Source organism: Lactuca saligna, chromosome 4, assembly GCF_052625555.1.
Source record: "Lactuca saligna cultivar CGN05327 chromosome 4, ASM5262555v1, whole genome shotgun sequence".
NCBI classification, from domain to species: Eukaryota; Viridiplantae; Streptophyta; class Magnoliopsida; order Asterales; family Asteraceae; genus Lactuca; species Lactuca saligna.
Genome location: NC_136420.1, coordinates 54080081 through 54101394, shown reverse-complemented (window position 1 = coordinate 54101394; position 21314 = coordinate 54080081). Strand labels below are relative to the sequence as shown.

Genomic DNA, 21314 nt, shown 5'->3' with positions numbered 1-21314 from the left:
AGGGTTCGTACCGGGTGTTTGTTTTTGTGTGTTGAAAGAAAAAGAATGCAAAATTCCATTAATGCCCCTCCGTGTCTTGATCTAATCCCAAAGTTCCATTAATTTACAAAATTGCCACCGCCTATTTTATGGTTTAATCTGAATTAATATTAGCCTTTGATTATTTAGGATGAGTGGTCAAGATTTGGTCTTTCCGTCTCACAAAATCAAGTGGTCTCACATGAACCTAACCCTATATATATATATATATATATATATATATATATATATATATATATATATATATATATATATATATATATATATATATATATGTGTGTGTGTGTGTGTGTGTGTGTGTGTGTTTGTCAAATTTAAATATTAAGATGTAATGGGTCAGTTTAATGTATTATTACTTTTAAAAAAATTTATGTTATTATATTTAGATGGAAAAAAAATTATGTCACGGCTATCATAATTTCTATGTCGCTTATACAATTGCCCTTCCACGGAAAAATCGATTAATAAAAATGGTACGTGGTTAAAAAAGTCAACATAAATGGCACCTGTATAAAAATACAAATGGTCCGTGTTCAAAAAAATAACAAACATGGTTCTTGTTTAAACAATATTACTTGAAAGGGATAATGACTTGAAAGGGTAACGAACTTTCGATTTTTGTCACATTTAGTCACTAAACTTTTTTTCGTTATCTATTTGCCATTGAACTATTGAAACTGTTCATATTTTACCCTTATGACCGGCTATTACCGGTCATAAGAGTAAAATGTGAACAGTTTCAATAGTTCAATGGCAAATAGATAACGAAAAAAAGTTTAGTGACTAAATGTGAACAAAATCGAAATTTCATTTCCCTCTAAAAAGTTCAATGACTAAATGTGAACAAACTTCCTATTGTATTATGTTTTAGCAAATTATTTATTTTTGTTTAATTGTAGCAACATTTGTTGATAAAGAAATCTATGAAATAAAAAAACAAAATGTAACATCCGGATTTCCAGGTATCATAATTTAAGTATTTTTCTTTTGAGTTAAGAAGAGAGACTCGACGAGTTGACGCCTCAACTCGACGAGTTGACGCCTCAACTCGACGAGTTGACGCCTCAACTCGACGAGTTGACGCCTCAACTCGACGAGTTGACGCCTCAACTTGTCGAGTAAGGTCGCGACTGATGACTCGGATTAATGAATGGACTCGATGAGTCCGCGTTGTTGGCAGAAACCCTAAATCTTTGGGCCCGAGCCATATTTAAAGGCACTTATGGCCTTCAATTGCGACTACCTTTCCCATAAGTAAGAACCCTAGCGAGCTTGAGTGTGTAGAGTGAAAGGTAGAGCTATCTTGAGCTTTTTGGTGTGATAGATCTGGACCCTTCTAGGTCCAGAGAGCCAAGAATATGAAGCTTTAGTAGAGTAAACCTTGGGGTTCGAAGTTAGGAAGCATTTATGGTATTTTTATGCTATATATAGTTATTTTCATCTTACACATAGATATGAAGTATTTTATATGAATTACATGCTATGTGTGCATATTATTTGAATACTTGCTGTCTATGTTCGATGAACGATTTTATACATGTTTTAAAAGATTTAAACGGTATATTTATTTTATATCTACAAATATGTTGCGGAGGAAACATGGGTAGATGAAATAGTTGGTGTGTGATGAAATAAATGATGAGAGATAGGTGATGATAGAAAGGTGATGATAATTAGGTAAATAGATGATGATGAATATGTGATGTAGGATGAAAGGAGATACCATAACCTTAACCGACAATGTGGCGATGTAGTCATATACCAGAGTATAGATGGCGACCACGGACTATTCTAGACAACCCAGTGGAAACACCAGCAGGCCCATAACCTGTAGGTGATGAATTACGAGTTCAGGCGATGTTGTAACTACGTATTCATGTGATGATACTGTAACCCCTTACTATGAATTACGAGTTTAGACGATGTTGTAACTACATATTCATGGGATGTCTCAAATAGTTCAATGGCAAATAGATAACGAAAAAAAGTTTAGTGACTAAATATGACAAAAATCGAAAGTTCGTTACCCTTTCAAGTCATTATCCCTACTTGAAATGACCCTCTTAAAAAGAATTGTGTTTCCGCTTTGGTCCTTATGATAGGTGCATTTTATGCACCTATTTTGCATGTTTATTTCCATCTTTTTATAGCATTTTACTTCATAATTCTTGCATTTAGTTGATTATTAGGGCAATTACATATTTCATTAAGAATGCCTGGTAATTCACTATTTTTGATTTATTTTGCAGGCATTATGGAGCATGGAACGTGGAGCTTGGATGCATGGATGCTTGGAGCGTAGAGCTTTGGAACATGAAGAGAAGATGAACCGGTCATTCCATGGCAGAAAACATGAAGATGGAGCCAATAGTGAAGACTCTTTGGAATTTTAGCAAAAAGCATGGGCCATGCCAAAAAACACATGGTCAAGACAAATGGCCATGCCAAAAAAAAACACATGGGCAAAAGGCATGGCCATGCTAAAAACGCATGGCCTCATGGCATGTCACGTGAACTTTAATAAAAGAGCAGGAGACGTCATTTTGAAGGGGAGAACGGTTTTGGGAGTAGTTTCTGGCGATCTAGGCCAATTTTGGGAGAATTCTTGGAGCTTTTGAGAAGACTTAATCATTGCAAACATTTGGATTTCATTTTTGTAAGGATTAAACATCCCAATTCCATCTTTATTCTTATTTGATTTGTTCTTAGCCATGTGTGGCTACGAAACCCTAGTTTCTAGTTCTTGTTCAAAAAATGTTGATTGCTTGACTTGAAGCATATGATTTGATGTTTGATTTGTGATTCTATTCTAGTGATTATGTTTTTGTTTAAACTAGAATCCTTGAATTTGATTTGTGTTTGATTGGCCACTTTCATTAATTGAATTTTTGTGCAGTTAATTAACTTTTAGGGCACCTAATCATTCTATTGAGTTAATAATTGGTAACAAGCAATAAGTTTTCTTATTGTAAAACATATATCACATGTTTTCACACTTCCGAGCGTATGAGAAGAAATGAACATTGTTGGGAAGCTTGTACAAAACTTAATGCAGTTTTTCAATACAATCTAAGAGCGTGTTTAGGTTGAATTAGTAAAGCTAGGTCTAATCAAAGAGCGTGTTTTGGTTAGATAATTTGGCAAGCGAGAGTTATTAGAGCGTGTTAATATCTTTCAGTACCAACATAGAATAGCAATCTTGAATTAGATCAAGTCATAATCAAGTTGAACAACAACATTGAGAACTAGAACTAGAACCATTCAATCAATTTGTTTACAAATCTATTTCATTTTGTGCATGCTTTTAAAGTAGATTGTTATTTAGTTATTTACTTTTGCAAACAAACCCCCTCTTTGTGACCAAAGTACCTTGTGCAAAAAGGTATAGACTTTTGTCCCGTGTCTCTGTGGTTCGACCCTGCTTGCCTTGTACTACTTTTTAGTGCATTAAAGCAGTGTATTTGGAGTCTATTGTACCCCTTTTATTTGTTGGGTCTGACACGCCTAACAAATTGGCGCTGTTGCCGGGGACACGTTGTTACTAATTGTTTATGCCAAGATTTTTGTGAGTAGGTACATCTCTATCAAAAAAAAAAACAAAAAAAACAAAAAAAAAAAGTGTGGCTCGGAAATGAATACTCCTTACAAGGAAGACCAACTTTCTGAGCTAGCTCGGTTAGTTATGATGATTGAAAATGACAGAAGTGTGCAGCCCACACCTATTCCTTGTGATTTTTGCACGCAAAATGGACATCACACCAACATGTGTCCATATTTACAAGGGGGATGGGAGGAAATGCAGGAAAGCGGAAGCTACTACTGGCCAAATCAATGGAGTCACGATCAACCTCAACATGATCAATGGTGGGAAAACAACCAAGCTTGGGGAAACAACCAATGCCAAAACCCATACCAAGCTTGGGGAAATGACCAATACCAACCAACTTCACAGTTCCAACAACCATATTTTGTACCTCTCCAACAAGCTGAAAATTCGAGCATGTCCTTGGAAGACATTGTGAAAAGCATTTCCACTACTACCCAAATCTTCCAGGAAACAACCAAAGCTAGCCTCAAAAGCTTAGAGGAACAAATTGCACAACTTGCCCAATCTGTGAGTATATTGGAAACTCAACGAAAATTACCATCGCAGACTGAAGAGGACCCAAGGCATACCGTTTCTGCCATCACCTTGAACGATGGGAAAAATTTTGATGACCCAACATTGCAATTTGAAGATGGGGAAGAGGAGGAAGAAGTAAAAATGGAAAAGGTTGTCGAGGAAGAAGTAGAAATTAAGAATGATGACATGGAAGTTGTAGAGGAGGAGTTGGAGGTTGACAAAAAAGAGGCTGATCCACCCACTACCAATGAGAAACTCCTTTCGCCGGTAGACCAACCACAAGAGCCGAAAACGATACATTTGTTGGACTCTTCAAGGGATATGTACCCCGAGAAGGAAGACTCCCAACCGATCATCAAATCGACCACCTTATCAAAGAAGGAAGATTTGACCACCTTACTGGACAAGTACAAGAAAGGGGTCGGCTGGACGATTGTTGTCATTAAGGGTCTAAGTCCAACATGGTTCCCACGCAAAAAGAAGGTCAAGTACAAGATATGTGTTCCATTGAAGGAGGTGGCGAAAATTTCATTGAGTTGGAAAGCCCCAACATTCAAAGAATAACATATTCTAAGGGCCAAGTCGAGCCAAAGACTTGAAACAAGGGCGGCTAACCGAGAGGCAACTCGGGGAGTATTTTCTTTCCATTCTTTTTTTATTTATTTATTTTATTTTGTTGTGTTGCAATGTTTTTAAGTCTTTTTAGAGTTTAATGCAAAAAAAAAAAAAAAAAAAAAAAAAAAAAAAAAAAAAAAACGTTTTTGTGAGGTTACAAAATAACGAGCTTTTAAAAGGCATGGGCAAACTTGAAAAAGCACGGGCTAGAAGAAAAACGCACGGCCTAAGCCTTAGACCGTGCACTACCATCAGGTTTTCAAGAATTTTTTTTTTGCACGGCCGATTGTTAAAAACGCATGGGCTGAAGCAAAACTCAGGGGCCATGCTAAAAACGCATGGGCAAAACTTGAAATCACACGGCCTACCTTTGGATCATGTGTTGTCGACGTAACTCCCCCATTTCATAAAACAAATGCATGGACCATGCAAAAATCTCACGGCCCATGCTAAAAAAACATGGGCTATCATAAAAAAGCACGGCCTGGCTTGGACCATGTGTTTTGTGTCATTCTTCCTCCTAACAACTCACGACCGTGCACTCTCTCCTCCTAACCACTCATAAACTTTTGACTTTCATCAATCACTCCAACATTAAAGCTCAAAGGTTTGTTGTTTTAAGTTCCTAACTCCATCTTCTCCTTCATCTAGGTTTCAAAATTCTTTTGTAGGGTTTCAAGAGCAAGCTTGGTGAAGTATTTTGTAAAGAAGAATGGAAGCTTTTACCTCCATTTGTGCATTCCACCATTGAAGAGCTCAACTTTTCTTGAGGTTGAAGATGAAGTGGAAAAAGTCAAGCACACATTACAAATTCAAGCATTTGAATGGTACATTCCTTCCATATCTCAAGTTTAATGCATGAATCCTAAGATTGTTTGACTAGAATTGTTGAGAATTCGTTCATATGCTCTAAATAGTTATACATTCGTGGTTAGTAGGTTGCCCTATCTTCTCCGAGCATCGAGGACGATGCAAACTCTTAAGCTTGGGGAGGGGTCTTTGTACATTAGGTTTTAGTTTCAACATGCATAAAAAAAAAATTCTAATTTTTTATTTTCTTTCCTTTTTATTTATTTTCTTTTCACGCATTCATTTAAAAGCATTAAAAAAAAAATTCAATCTAAAGAAACCTAATCTTCTTGAATAAGTTGAAGTGGTAAATTAGTCGTGGCTTGAGATTAGAACTTGTTCGTTTTTCATTAAAAATCTTGAAGCAACCTAATTTCACACGAACACGTCTCCCGAAGCTACTCGTGCAAAACAAAAAATGATAAGGTTATCAACACCGAAGCATAAAGACAGGTATAGGTTAGCCCATGGAACACACAACCGGTCTTATGATTAGTAAGTGCTCACTCATATCTAAACTCCAATTTCAAAGAGTCATAAAATGAATATAAAATCTCAGTGACTCGAATTCTCCAGCGCTCTAAAAAGTCTTTTCTACCTATTCCCTTCTAAATACCCTGCTTGGGGACATTGTTTCCAACTATACTTACGGGTCTTTGCGCGTTTACATCAGTCCTCCTAAAAAAAATTAAATTAAATTAAATTAAATTATATATATATATATAATAAAAAATAATAATAATAAATAAAATAATAAATAAAATTAAATAAATAAAAATATTATTAAGTTAATCTGTGACCTTTGGGATTCGAACAAGTAGACTTCGAGGGGTGTTTTACACCTAATCGCCTAAAGCTGAATAGTTTGGGACTGATTGAGTTGAAAATTCGTTACACGGGTTCCATAGAAAGTCATGAACTTAATAATAACAAATAAAGCTAATCTGTGGCCTTTGAGGTTCGGGCAAGTAAACCTGAGGGATCTCTTTAAATCTAGCACACTAAGGTCATCTGATTTGGATGTGTTGGTTAGAAGCCCGTTACACGGATTTCAAAGGAAGCCATGAGCTTTATTTGCAGAAAAATATAATTATATAGTTTGTATATATTTATGTTTATAGTTTAATTGAATAATGTGTTTGAAAAATGTTTGGTTGTAAACATTGAGACTGACTGTAAACTACTTTGACTGGTGTAAGTGGTTTGAAACAGGTAACCAATCTGGGTAAATATTAGGGAATTTTTAGAAAATATTTTTTTAGAAAAAGATTGTTGTTAGTCAACAAATAGCTGGAGTCGGTCATTGTCATGATTTGAAAAATGAAAATGAGCATATTTTGCATCACATTTTTTCACGAGAGTAAGACCATAATTTGTTCCATTGCTAACCCAATACCTGTAAAAGTGAACAAGTGTTGTAATTTTTGATTTTGTTGAGTTGCGTTAGGGAATGGCTAAAAACCTTGTTTTACATGTTATATATCTTTATGGGGTTAATGTCAAATTATCTCAAGGCCCGATAGGTACACCTTCGACTTAATGACATAATGAGGTTAATTGGATTAAATATGTTTGTTTTGTTTTATTTATTGCATTAATGTCAAAAAAAAAATCTTTTTGTACATATGTTATTTTCATTAGTTCTTCTTTTATTCCATGCATGCACTCTTAATTCCATTTAGTCCTTTTCGTTCCTTCCATTCTTTTCATCTTGGTTTCTTTTTAGTCACCTGTCGTCTTCTCTAGGTAGATTCTCGATTTCGTTCTTTCTTGAGGACAAGAAAGGTCTAAGCTTAGGGAGGTTTGATAGGTGCATTTTATGCACCTATTTTGCATGTTTATTTCCATCTTTTATAGCATTCTACTTCATAATTCTTGCATTTAGTTGATTATTAGGGCAATTACATATTTCATTAAGAATGCCTGGTAATTCACTATTTTTGATTTATTTTGCAGGCATTATGGAGCATGGAACGTGGAGCTTGGATGCATGGATGCTTGGATGCTTGGAGCGTAGAGCTTTGGAACATGAAGAGAAGATGAACCGGTCATTCCATTGCAGAAAACATGAAGATGGAGTCAATAGTGAAGACTCTTTGGAATTTTAGCAAAAAGCATGGGCCATGCCAAAAAACACATGGTCAAGACAAATGGCCATGCCAAAAAAAAAAACACATGGGCAAAAGGCATGGCCATGCTAAAAACGCATGGCCTCATGGCATGTCACGTGAACTTTAATAAAAGAGCAGGAGACGTCATTTTGAAGGGGAGACGGTTTTGGGAGTAGTTTCTGGCGATCTAGGCCAATTTTGGGAGAATTCTTGGAGCTTTTGAGAAGACTTAATCATTGCAAACATTTGGATTTCATTTTTGTAAGGATTAAACATCCCAATTCCATCTTTATTCTTGTTTGATTTGTTCTTAGCCATGTGTGGCTAAGAAACCCTAGTTTCTAGTTCTTGTTCAAAAAATGTTGATTGCTTGACTTGAAGCTTATGATTTGATGTTTGATTTGTGATTCTATTCTAGTGATTATGTTTTTGTTTAAACTAGAATCCTTGAATTTGATTTGTGTTTGATTGGCCACTTTCATGAATTGAATTTTTGTGCAGTTAATTAACTTTTAGGGCACCTAATCGTTCTATTGAGTTAATAATTGGTAACAAGCAATAAGTTTTCTTATTGTAAAACATATATCACATGTTTTCACACTTCCGAGCATATGAGAAGAAATGAACATTGTTGGGAAGCTTGTACAAAACTTAATGCAGTTTTTCAATACAATCTAAGAGCGTGTTTAGGTTGAATTAGTAAAGCTAGGTCTAATCAAAGAGCGTGTTTTGGTTAGATAATTTGGCAAGCGAGAGTTATTAGAGCGTGTTAATATCTTTCAGTACCAACATAGAATAGCAAGCTTGAATTAGATCAAGTCATAATCAAGTTGAACAACAACATTGAGAACTAGAACTAGAACCATTCAATCAATTTGTTTACAAATCTATTTCATTTTGTGCATGCTTTTAAAGTAGATTGTTATTTAGTTATTTACTTTTGCAAACAAACCCCCTCTTTGTGACCAAAGTACCTTGTGCAAAAAGGTATAGACTTTTGTCCCGTGTCTCTGTGGTTCGACCCTGCTTGCCTTGTACTACTTTTAGTGCATTAAAGCAGTGTATTTGGAGTCTATTGTACCCCTTTTATTTGTTGGGTTTGAGACGCCTAACACCTTACCAGAGGTTTTCAAAACGGTTTTAGAATTTATTCCTTGTTTCATACGAAATTACGTTTGCTTTATTGAAAGTGACCGTTAAAAATATATATTTTTTCGTATAAGTTTACCTAATTATAACATTCTATTTTGATTTTTTTTTTTTTTTTTTTTGTATTTTAGCGCATATATATATATATATATATATATATATATATATATATATATATATATATATATATATATATATAGGGTTAGGTTCATGTGAGACGGCCTAATTTTGTGAGACCGTGAGACGCATTTTTTAATTTTTTTTTTAATTTTTTTTTTATTTATTTTTAATTTCTTGAAAATCAGATCTGCATATATAGTCATGCAATGAGAGTGTAAATACTACATTCATAATTTAATAAACCTATTAATTCACTCATATTGAATTTAATACAAAACAATTAAAAAAACTAATGCATTCTTATGTACTTATACGGCACAAAAAATAAACATATTCTAACATTAATACAGAAGTTAATATAACAAATTACCGTTTAATATATAAAATTCACAGCTTAATATATTAAATTAACAATTTGATACACTGAAATGTCATATTCTTAACTTAAACTTACATTTACACTTTCAAATATCAGTTCAGAAGTTAATATAATCAATTACCGTTTAATACATACAATTCACAACTTAATATAATTAATTTACAGTTTAAACAGAAAATTCATAGCTTAACGCAGTCAATTTAAAGTCTTATACACAAAAATCACATTTTAATACACAAAATTTGGAGCTTAATATAGTCAATTCACAGTTTAAACAAAAAATTCACAACTTAATGTAGTTAATTCACAGTTGAAAACACAAAAATCATAGCTTAATACATAAAATTTATAAATTATTACAATAAATTCACAACTTAATAAACAAAAAGTATAAAATTCATAGTCATATTATCAACTTAAAACTCTTAATACAATCAATCATAAGTTTAATACATAAAATTCACAAATTAATACACAAAAACTATATATTCACATACATATTATCAAATTAAAGTTTACATTTATACGTTCATATATGGAAGCATGTCTATGTATTAAATTGTAAATTTAATATAGCTTAAAATATAAAAAATTGCAATTTAATACAATATATTCATAGCTCATTTACAAGTATAATACAGTTAATTCACTGTTTAATACCCAAAATTCACAACCTAATATAACAAATTCACAGTTTAATACACAAAATTCACAGCTTAATATAACATTATCGGAAAATCACTTCTTGTAAATCTAACCTTTTGTTTTTAACGATAACACTTGAAAACCACATGAAATGATTGTCGGAACATATCTCTGCCGGAACTCGTGACCAAAAAGCACACATAGTCGTGTTGAACTCACTAGGACGCATAAACACTAGTCGGAAAAGATCTAGCAACGATGAAAGAAGTCGTCGGAGTAGAAGAAGGGGAAGAGATCTGGCGGAAATCTTAGATCTAATTTCGTTGGCGAGATGAGGACGTGATCCAGAAAAAGTGGTGGCTCATCGGAGCAGATATGTCATTGAAGGAGGATATAACGACGACTGTGGTGGTTCACCACAATAACGACAAAGAGGAGGGTTCCAGATCTGAAACTTCGATGACGTATGTAAGTGTTATCGCCGATGGTCAAAGGTTGCAACGTGGAGGTGTCGTCGGCGGCGGTAACAGTGGTGAGGCGGCCGTCGACAGTCGTGGATGTGGTGGTGTTCATCGGAGATGGTTGAAGGAGGTGAGAGGATATTTATTTTGTCTCACGAGAATAATGAAGAAATGGTATTAGATCTAACATATGTAATATGAGTGGTTCTTAGGTTCTTAACCTTTAGTGGTTCTCATTTGAACATTTACCTATATATATATATATATATATATATATATATATATATATATATATATATATATATATATATATATATATATATATAGGGAAATGATCAAATAAGAAACTTAAAAGGTTGAGAATGCAAGAACAGTTCTAAACCAATCAATATATAAGTGCATATTAGTAATTATATATTTAAATTAAGTTAAAATAAAATAAAATCAATCAAATTCCCTTAAATTTAGGATCAGTTACCAAAATAGAAGAAAATATTTGATTTTTTATTTTTCTTATTAATGAAATATTAAAAAAATATTTTTATCAAAAAAAAAAACTAAAAAATTTAATTTTTTTCTTAAAAAACATTTTTTTCTCCAATTTCACGTCTATTTTTAAACAATCAGGTTATTAAAAAAACGTTTTTAACATGATTAAAAAATGTTTTTTTTTAACCAATATATCAAAAAGATTAACCATTTCAACCGAATATGTGTAATCATACAAAAATAAAAACATATTTAAGTCATATAAGAATCTGTTGTAATCGTGAATGAATAGATTAATTAAATTATAATAATAAACGAATATAACATAATTTATAGAGAAAAACTACAATACAATTATAATCATAAATAAAGAAAATATTGAATATTTATATCTAGATTACACATCTATTCATAAATAATAACACAAGTTACAATGTAATACATATCTATTTTCATATAATCACATTTGAATACAACATAAACAAAAATTATAATAAAAATAATTAATTATTCATAAATGAATATATATCATTAATCATAAATGAATACAAATCCAATCATAATGAATACCACTCTAATCATAATGAATACCACTCTAATCATAAATAAATACCATAGTTTCCGATCCCACGAGGCACATGACAAAACCCATTGCTAACTTAGAGAGTGACACAAATAAGATCAGAAGAATCAGAAGAATAATTCAACCAGTTAGCAAAAAAAAGCCTCAAGTCAAATTTAACCCTGGGGAAATCAAAAGAGGCAGCAACCCTTGGCTTTTCCCCCTCACCTCGAACGCTTGTAGAGGAAAGGATGACAGAATGTGACGCGAGCCAGAGGAGCACCACGGTCGGGATTGTGGATGATTTCGGTGATTACTCCCTTGAGGTAAACATTGTGTTCTCCAAAGCCGAGGCTGCGGAACCTAGCAGCCCCTTCCGGTGGTGGGTACGGTGCTTAAAGAACGACCCTGCTCCCATACGTTGTGCCTTAATCACACACTTGATTTTATGGTTCTCTCTTACCTCTCTCTCTCTCTCTCTCTCTCTCTCTCTCGCACACACTCGGTGGCTAGGATTTGGGGACAACAGCAGCATCTGGGGAGTGAAGATCCTGATATAGGGTTTGGCAATCTACAGTAAGTAGTAATATGGGCCGAGATCTGTTGTATGGATAATTTAGATGGCTGTTACAGGCATCAAGAATCCGTAGACTAATCTTCAATAGTTAAATTTCAAACAAAATTGAACCATGTTAAATTCGCAGCAACAAACCAGCATAACCGGTGGTCCTTTCCCCCCTCCTCTTTGTGATCAATCTGCCACCACCAAGCCCCCTTCTTTCCCTTTCTTCTTCTTCATTCACTGCCAAGAATAACCATGGTGAGGTTCTGATTTAGATGGAGCGATTAAGACCGATGTACAGGTGAGGGAGGCGTGCCCTAGGTATAGAGAGAAAGATGAAGTCAAAAATAGTGGAGTGAATAATGAAGTCATAGGCTTATAGAGAGCTTAAGAGATTTTAGGGGTTGTTTAAAATAAGGGAATGATTAATTACCAAGATACCCTTTTCTTATTTTTAATTCAAATTATTTGAATTTAAACATTTTAATAATAACAAAATTCCTAATTAATTATAGCCTTAGATCTAAGATAATAGATGGATGAGACATGTTCTCGTGTTCTCAACCTTTTAGGTATTCTTATTTGATCCTACTCCTATATATATATATATATATATATATATATATATATATATATATATATATATATATATATATATATATATATATATATATATATATATATATATATATATATATATATATATATACTAGTTGTGAAACTCATGTATTACATAGGTTTATTTAAAAAAAATAATAAATATGAAATTTTAACAATTTGAGAAGTTTGAATTTATAAAAAAAATGAAAAAATTTTGAATTATTAAAATTAATGAGGCTTTAATACACTGAATACGTTATATATATATATATATATATATATATATATATATATATATATATATATATCATTTCTAGTAAACACCTTACATGTACATTAGCTTTCATATTATATGTGGAATTTTAATTTAATAAAATAAAAAATACAATAAAATGACAAGTGGAAAATAAAGAATTCAAAAATTCTAGAAAATACATGTGTCCAAATAATGGAAACAAGATATGTAACAAAAAGATTTTGATTTATTAGGGATATATATATATATATATATATATATATATATATATATATATATATATATATATATATATATATATATATTCATTTTCTATGATTCCAAAGTAAAAAAAGATTAAATATCTCTAAGTACTTTTTTTTCTTTGTTTTTATTTTATGGAACTTCTCAATTCTCAGAATAATTTTTTATTTTTTAAACTAGAATAAACACGTATTTTCATAAGACATATTCAAGGTAAAATCATTTGTATCTAAACTGTAGTTCCAAAATGAGAGTATTAAAGAAAGGAATTGCAGACTCTGAAATCATTATATTGTTCATGGGTGTGTACAGTTATGCTTTCGTCTTCCTACAAACTGCCGAAGTACGTTGAAAAAATTTAATCCACAATTCTAATCCAAAGTTTAGTGAGTTTCCTAAAATATCTCACACAACAATACACATACATTGCATGCACATAAAGTCTACAACACAAAGTTGGACCGCCTTCTAGGCTGTCAGCACAAAGTTGGACCATCATCAAGTCGGGTCGCTCCCCTTGGGCCTATAGTTATGAACTGGACCGTCTGGGCCTCTTGGCCTTCAGCTCACAAACTGGACCACCTCAACCCAACCACAATATGTCGACATATATAAATAAACAATAACAAGCAAACACATGTAATCATAACAAATCTACTTGTCTAATATATCACTACAGCATATCAACATCATAACACAAAAAATATTCATAGTGCAATATAAAGTATAGTGAGAAAACTCATATAAGCTAATCAGTAGAAGCTTAACAACAAAACTTCAACAAAAGAAAGCACCAAATGGACATTAAGAGAGTACCAAAATGGATTTAGGATAGAGGATGTGTTCCAAACACTTCAATAGAGGCTATGGTTTCATTAGAGGTGTTCTACACAAGGTGGAGGCTGAAAATGACGAAACCTTAAGGTTAATGGCTTTTAAATACCCCTAAAAAACCCTTACAAATATGTAGCCCATTGGGCACGGGACGCCCTCGCATTTTAAATGGTCGCTCCGCACTTTTCGGTAAATTTCTCAATTTCCAATTTTCAGAATGAGCTTCAAACATTTATAACTTTTTTTGTTATAACTCAATTTTCGATGATCTTTATATACACGCGAATGTATTGACAAGCCCCACAACTCTACGTCTCTATCCACTTACATTTGGCTTAAAGCATAAAAAAATTAATTTATTAATACTCACAAAAATATTAAATATTATTTTTCCCATTTTACTCATTTGGCCCCAACGCACTATTCAACGGCTTAAATGACTTAATTGACATTATCAACATCCAATAAAATCTAATTTCCGCTGAAGCTCAAGACCTTTACTCAATCAAATTATGGTCTACTATCCTAAAATCTTATAAGTTTGCAAGAATAAAACTTTGTAAACTTTTTTTAAACTTTTATTATTTTAACATTTTACAACCTTTTGCCAAACTTTTGTTTTTATAGTTAAAAGTTTTTTATAAACTTCTTTTATACTTTTTTTTTTATAACTTTTGTATCAAGAAAAGGACCGATTGCTCACAATACATTTGCATTCAAGTGTCATGATTTTCTCAAACATGTACTTAATTTGATAGTTTTAGACTTATTAAACATTTTTAATATAATTGTATTTTTATTATTAAGAATATTAATGTTGGACAAATTAAATTTTATTTCAAGTAAAAATATTGTATTTTTCATTTATTATCTTAATTGTCTTTTATTATATTATATTTCAATGATAAAATCATAACTCATGATACTGTTTTGTGTGGTAAAAAAATGTCACTAAAAATAGGAAAATAGTATTTATTTTAATAAGTATATAGAGGCATAAAAAGGTGCCACAAAATCCAAAAAAAGTTATAGCGGCATAAAGTGACGCTAAAATATGAGGGGTCTAATTAAATTTGGATGTAACACATGTGTTTTTTTTTTCATGATAGCTACTATTATGTTAAATGCTAAGAGATGCATTTCCAAAGGGAATGTATTGATATAGTCATTAAATATCCTTTAAGCATGAGAGTAACGTACTTTGAAAACGCAACACGAAAGTAAAGAGGAACGCGACAATAAGTATCATACATTGTTATAACTTAAAGTACTAAAGATATGTAATTTCAAAACATGAACAAGTTAATAATGTGATGCATTGAAGTGTCGTAACAATAGAAGACACGTGGCGAAAAAGCAAGGCATGGGTCAAAAAGCACTTTTTAAAAGGCGTGACGCGCCTTATTCAAGACCTGGCTTATTTGACAAGGAGTGTTCAGATCTTGACATGGGTTTTTAGTCAATTTCAAATATATATGTTGAGTTGTTGTGTTCGACAAAGATTTTTGGGAAACATAAATATGGAACGTTGAGGGAGTTAGGAAGAAAAAATGTTGGTGACGGTACAAGGATACAAACCACTAAGCGAATTAAAGGTATCATTCTAGTTTGTTTCGTTATTAGGTAATCTTATTATGTAGGATATCGTAGACGGTTGGCAGAGTATTTTATAGGAGTCATAATACAATGTTATTACGATAAGTTTAACTGATTAATTTAACAATGAAGTTCTTAATCTAGTTGGTAAGGGTTATGAATCCTAATTTACGGGATTGTTGATTGGGCTAACGGCTTACAACATTAAGTCGTCTAGCAGTTATATTTGACAGCTTGGTTACTTGGTAACAAATGGTTGCCCAGGTTAGTTAGTGGTCAAGTAACTGATCATTATGGTTGATAAATGGTGATATTAGACAAGTTTTAATGAGCTTGATATATTGTCCAAATAAGTGTGGACAAGTGATAAATTGGAAAACAACGCATAGCAGGAGGCTCGAATAATAGTTAGACTTCACTAACTATTGGATTAGATGTCTAAGCTCTTAACTATAATTGATATATACTTGAATTAATAGTAGTAAAGTCCTTTTGGGTTGCCCTCGTAACTAGTAACTAGACATGATGATTTTTGAAGAGAAGATGAATTTATTATTTGAATAATAAACTGAAATAAATTATTTATTAATGTACTATGAAGAATAATTTATTAATTAGGAATCATATTATTTAATTAATATTTAATCAGAAGTTAATTGGATTAATTAATTTCGGGATTAAAAGAATTAATTGAAAGTATAGGGATTAAAGTGCAATTGTTCAATAGTTGAATAAGAGGTTTTAGAACCTTCATAGGGAAGGTGGTGGACGAAATTGTGGACGAAATTACTAACGATAATTAGGATTTCAAAATTATCTCATATGGATAATTAAGGATGTGAATAATTACCAATTTGAATTAATAATATTTTATTCAAATTAAGGTTATCCAGTGTATTCTGTCTGCATTATAAATAAACCTATATGGTTTAAGATTTTTAGCTATCTGAATCCTAGAAGGATAACCAAATTTCTAAGAGCTTTTCCTCCCTCTCCTCTCTCCTCTCTTGCTTAGTTTTGGGTGTGATCTACTAGAAACGTAACACTTGTGATGCTTGCTCTCACTACTAGAAAATAACCGTTTAATAACACGCAAACAATGACACGTACGAATAGAGGACATGTATTTTTGCGTGCCCTGAAAAATATTGTCAGTTTTGCAAATTTTGAAGGATAGAGTGCCCTAAAATTAGTGTCCAAAAAAAAAAAAAAAAACCCGGAGGGCACCTATCTTAAAAGTGTATCGTGTTAATGTGTCGTTTTATAATTTTACTCTATGAACGCGCGGTCTCCGTTTTTCAATATTTTTAATATCCAGGGGGAAAATGAAATCCAAAAAATTAAAAACCCCGCCTATTGTGTCCCCTCGTTCTCCTTCGGTATGATGTAAAATCCTCTAACCATGAAACGCTAATAGCATTGTGTGGCTTTCAATATTTCTCCATTTCGTATTTTTGGAGCTCAGCACCAACCATACAGAGGTCAACGGTGGCAAATATTCTCTTTTCTCCACCATTTTCTCCCTCTCAGACGTCACAGAGGTTAACAATGGCAAATATTCTCTTTTCTCCACCATTTTCTCCCTCTCAGACGTCTTTATTTCCTTAATCGTTATCGTAAGTGTGAAAATCTCTAACTTATAGCTTTAATATAAACTTTAAGTTGTTCTAGGGTTATGTTGAACCATAGTAAGAACGCATACTGGATATGGGATAGGATTTCATACCGAACGCTTGGGTAACACGTCTGGGATCAGAAGATCCAACGATTTCAAAATTGAACCGACCTTACCTTTATTCGCGTATCTGGAACATAGGAACGGCGATTTAGATTGCCGATTGAGGTTTGGGAACATCGATTAAAGTTTGGGAATGCTAACTTGAACAACATTTGTGCGTTGGGTACGTCGACCCAAAATATGGTAACAAAATCTCCCATTTTCCAGCAATTAATTATGTATATCTTAATTGTAAGGGGTAGCGATCCCTTTAGAGAACCATATACACAATTTCAATTCATTAAATTTATTTGATTTTATTATACTAAGTCGGTTCTAAATTTCTAACATCGTGCGTTGGGTACATCTTTCTGAATTAACCTCCTACCTCCATCTATTATGTATAAAGTTTAACACTCTTCAATATGAATTGAAGAAATTTTTTGTTAAATTTAGACCATAGACAAGCTGGGGAAAGCAGGTGAAACAGTGAAAGTTGCTCCTGGACATTTCCGCAACCATCTGATGCCCTAATTGCTTGCAGCTCCAAATATTGAAAAGTTTGCTTATCTTATCAATGAACAGAGGAAGGTTTCCATCTTTCTGAATTTCTCTTTCATAAACATATCTCAACAATGCTAATCTTTTTATCCATTTTCAACCAGATATATCAACCAAAAGAAGTTGAAGAGGTGAAGGTAGTTCCAAAGACTGAAGAAGACACCATGAAAGAATATAGAACAACAACTAGACGACTTGAACACTTATAGGTTTGTAAATTGCAATTCAATTCCCCATCTTCCATCTTCCATGTTGGACATTTTTTGATGTTTACTCAATGTAGTTCCAGGTATAGAGATGAATATAGAGGCTGGGGCTACAGGAGGAGAAGTCGCAGCAGAAGCAGAGATAAATATTATGGAAGGGACAGAGAATGTAGGACCCACAGTAGGAGTAGAAGCCCTGATTATTAGGGGTGAGCGCGATACGGTTCGGTGCGGTTATTAGTCAAAACCTCACCACTAACCGCAAATGCGGTTAATCCATTTTTAAAACCGCTTGGTGCGGTTATTTTTGCGGTGCGGTTAGGTGGTTATTTTTGCGATGCGGTTTTATTTTTTCTATGTTGCAGTTATTAACCGCATGGATTTAATGCGGTTATTTTGTGTGGTTTTTAACCACTGTTTAGAGCTCAAACAGTTTTAAGAGTTCAAACATATTACTTGTAATAATAAAAAAAATCATAATTTATAAGACGATTAGCTTAAATCACAAACAATTAGGGTACGTTTGGTTGGGGAAAACTGTTTTCATTTTCTATGAAAATGTTTTTAGAAAATAGAGTTTTGTTTTCATTTTTAATTTACAATGAAAACGCGTTTGGTTGGAATGGGTGGAGTTTTCACTTTCCATCTTAGAAATTTAAAAAACTGTAAAAATTACTTTTCTAGTTTACATACAATTTGGAAAACTAAAAATTTTAATTTTCTGAGAAAACTTTGGAAAACTGAACGAACCAAACGCGTTTTCAAAATTTTTGTTTTTCTTGGAAAATTTTCCTAGAAAACTGGAAAAATTTCTACAACTAAACGTACCTTAATATCTTAAAAACGTTCAATCAATAATAATTAACAATAAATTTCTTAAAATTTACTAATTTCACAATTTTTCAAAGTTAAACATAACAAAAAAATCATACTTTTATCTTCTAGTATTTTATTCATCTTTGAATCATGAAACTTGTCTTATTTTTAATATTTAATATATTAATAATTAATAAAAAAAGGTTGTATATAATATATGCGGTGCAGTACATTTTTTTGCGGTTTTTGAAAACTAATAACCGCACCGCACCGCGAATTTGCTGTTTTTGAAAAACAAAAAACCTCACCATCGGTTTTTATTACGGATGCGGTTTATCGGTTGCGGTTTTTGCGGTTAATTTTAGTTGCGATGCGGTTTTTGCTCACCCCTACTGATTATCATAAAAGACACTAGAGGGAGGTATGATGATGAGAGAAGTCCAAGTAGGTCTCCTAAAAGGTAAAAAGATGTAAACGCCCTTATCATTGAAAATATCCCTATGAAGGTTTTTTTTTTTTTTTTTTTTTTCTTCAGTTTTTGTTTAAAGTTGATCTTTTGTTTTATATACATAAAAAGTGAGTATTAATCTGAAAATTTGAATGAATAGAATGTTGTAGCTTTGAACCTCTCTGGACTGAACTAAATAACATGTTTAGCAATATTTGGTGACACCCATAATTACTTATATATTGATCACAAAAGCAAAATCAGTTAGAAAGGTTTATGGCTTATAATACCTAAAAGGCCAAAAAGAACGTACTTTTAGTCCGTTTCTGTTTTACGGACCTAGCCTATGTTATATTTTATAATTAAATAAGGACCTGACTAAAACGTCAATTTCCGTGTTAAGTAATATAAGATTATAACATTAACCTTAAGGGGTGATTTTTAAAGTATGTTTCTTAGAATAAATGCTGACTGGAAGAAAGCTCTTTATACCTGAATTTACCCAAAAATAAATGGTGTAAAGAATGAGTGCAAATTTGAGAATACAATTCAAACATGTAAAGTCAATCGATGACCATAAGGAACCAACAGAGTGTTATTGAACATAGCACTTGTGTTTTCTAACAAGTAAATTGTTGTTAGATTCGCCATTTAAAGTGCCTGTTTTGACCACAATATTCCAAGTCTGTTTACCAATGGAGGGATTCATCCAAACCAAATTATCGATTGGTGTTTATGATTTATAAGATCTAATTATATATGTGTTAGGTTCGCTTTCTTTTCAAGGAAATTGTTTGAGATTCAATCAACTTTTGCAGGCTATACTTGAATTTTTTGAGAAGTTTATATACACTATCAGCCAAGATCTACACTTTGTCAATGATGGCATATTTGGTGAAGATACTTTATATGTTGGAATGACTTGGCACTTAGGTATATTGAAAAACCGAGTGCCTTTTTTTCCCGTTAAATGTTTATGGATAAATGATGTCTGTTTGGAGTAAATGTTGTATTAGCAAAGACTATCACCGTTGAATGAGAATAAGTCACCATTTTGCCTTTGTGTCTGGAAGTGATATGTTGAATAAAAATGAACTTTTTTTTTTGAGAACTTGTATAAATTGAAATTATAAATAACAAAAATTTAAAAAGATGTTTGATAAAGAGATCACCACAATATATATTTTTAAATTAAAATATTCTTTTGTAAGGTGTCGAGATCTGTCTGTTGAATTATGTATTTGTCTTTAACCAATTTTAGTTCTAGATGAAGTTATTGATATTGTAAAGAATTGCAAAATGGAAGGGAAAGCTTTTTCCATTTAGCAAAGGATGCAGCTTTATCGGTTAGAGGTTGTAAACGGGCAACAGCAAAATAATGTAAGCTTATATACCATTAAGGGTATATTCACTTTTCCTATATATATATATATATATATATATATATATATATATATATATATATATATATATATATATACTAGCAGTGTACCCGCGCAAAGCGGCGGGGCGTGCAAATTCTTTTGGTGATATGTTTCCTCTACAAAAATGTTATATTACAAAATAAAGTACATGTCAAAGACAAAATAATCAAACTATGTTGTTATTTGGGAGATGAAGTCATTTTTTGTTCTTGGACGGTGGGGTTTATAGCAGAGGAGGGAACAAAGAGGTATATGCGATTGCAGGAATATTTGAATCAACATGCTAGATTTAAAGATATCTAAAAGGGTTCAAAATTTGAATGAATCCGGGATTTGAGGGAACCATATCAAATTACTGAGAAATATAAGGAGATTTGATGATAAATATTTGAATTCAAAATGCGGTTAAAATTTAATATTATTTTATTAACAGTTACTAGTACTATCAGCTTCATCATTTAGATGTCTTAAAAAAATATTATTGTTATAATCAATCTATTTTTAGAAAT

General features: G+C 32.3%; 1 long non-coding RNA gene across 2 annotated transcripts; it reads left to right on the top strand.

The window, feature by feature from the left end:
- The first annotated feature begins 17226 nt into the window (after positions 1 to 17226).
- LOC145038513 (uncharacterized) lies at positions 17227 to 18688 on the top strand. Of its 2 annotated transcripts, XR_013679411.1 has the most exons (4): positions 17227 to 17554; positions 17807 to 17941; positions 18016 to 18120; positions 18195 to 18688. It is a non-coding gene; the product is annotated as an uncharacterized LOC145038513 (long non-coding RNA). The 2 variants fall into 2 exon arrangements; XR_013679412.1 differs by having other exon boundaries at positions 17807 to 18120; positions 18201 to 18688.
- Positions 18689 to 21314: the final 2626 nt, after the last annotated feature.